This window comes from Penaeus monodon, chromosome 21, assembly GCF_015228065.2.
Source record: "Penaeus monodon isolate SGIC_2016 chromosome 21, NSTDA_Pmon_1, whole genome shotgun sequence".
Taxonomy (NCBI): Eukaryota; Metazoa; Arthropoda; class Malacostraca; order Decapoda; family Penaeidae; genus Penaeus; species Penaeus monodon.
Window position 1 is genome coordinate 7,712,769 of NC_051406.1, and position 1,000 is coordinate 7,713,768.

A 1,000-nucleotide genomic window follows, 5' to 3' on the forward strand; every position below is an offset into this window, starting at 1 on the left:
CACTTTACTTATATACGTAAAGACACCCTTGATATCTAACACACATTCCAAAAGTTCCCTTACCACTGTGCTTCCAGGCTTTTTCCAATGAGCTCGACGCCCAGGTCCTGGAGATCCCCCTACCAAAGGGAACGGCGCCTCCATGTACGTTTTTCCTGCCGAAGGACAAGAAAAACTGGCCGAAGGCTTGACGACATGCTGGGCGCCTCAACCCGACTCGCTCGCCGCTGCCCTCCGTCAACTAGTATAATGAAGTGTGGGTTGTTCGGTTTTCCCAAGTTCAAATTCGATAAGCATTGTTGATGACGAGTTGAAGAAATTAAGATAATGATAATGATGAAAAACAGTATGAATGTTAATTATAGAAACCCGATAGTAGTAACAATGATTATAAACAATGATGATCGAAAATCTAAAAAATTTAGTAATATAACGATAATAATGAATAAACCCCCATTTCCAGCACATTAAACCCCACAGCCGGGCACCATAGCTAAAAACCAATTCGCCCTCTTCCTCCACAGCCTCTCAAGCCCTTTGGGGCATCACCGACCTCTTCTCCGGCGCCTCCGACTTATCTAACTTTGCCCCCCGCGACAAGATCGCCGTCTCGAGGGTGATCCAAAAAGGCGGTGATCGAGGTCGACGAAGAAGGCGAGAAGCAGCAGCGGTGACGGCTGTCCCTAGGCGCGGTCATCGTCTCTATCCAACCGCCTTCGCCGCCCGTCAATTTCTTCTGTGAGCGCCCATTCTTCTTCGGCGATCGTCGACACCAAGTTTAATAACATCCTCTTCATGGGAACTTTCAGAAACCTTGGAGTGCAGACTGGGTTTTTTTCGAATTTCGGAAGGTTGTTTTTTTCTCCAATCGATTGAAAGTTTTGATTGTTTAAATTTGAGATTTAAACCCAATGAAAACGTTTGATTTGTTGCCTGTTTCATTGCCTGTATCAAGAGAAGACCCAGCAGAAAGCCACAACACATACAAGACACAAACATA

General features: G+C 45.6%; 1 pseudogene; it reads left to right on the plus strand.

Annotated features, from left to right (window-relative positions):
* Positions 1 to 1,000, plus strand: part of LOC119586553 — a 12,675-nt pseudogene that overhangs the window by 6,475 nt on the left and 5,200 nt on the right.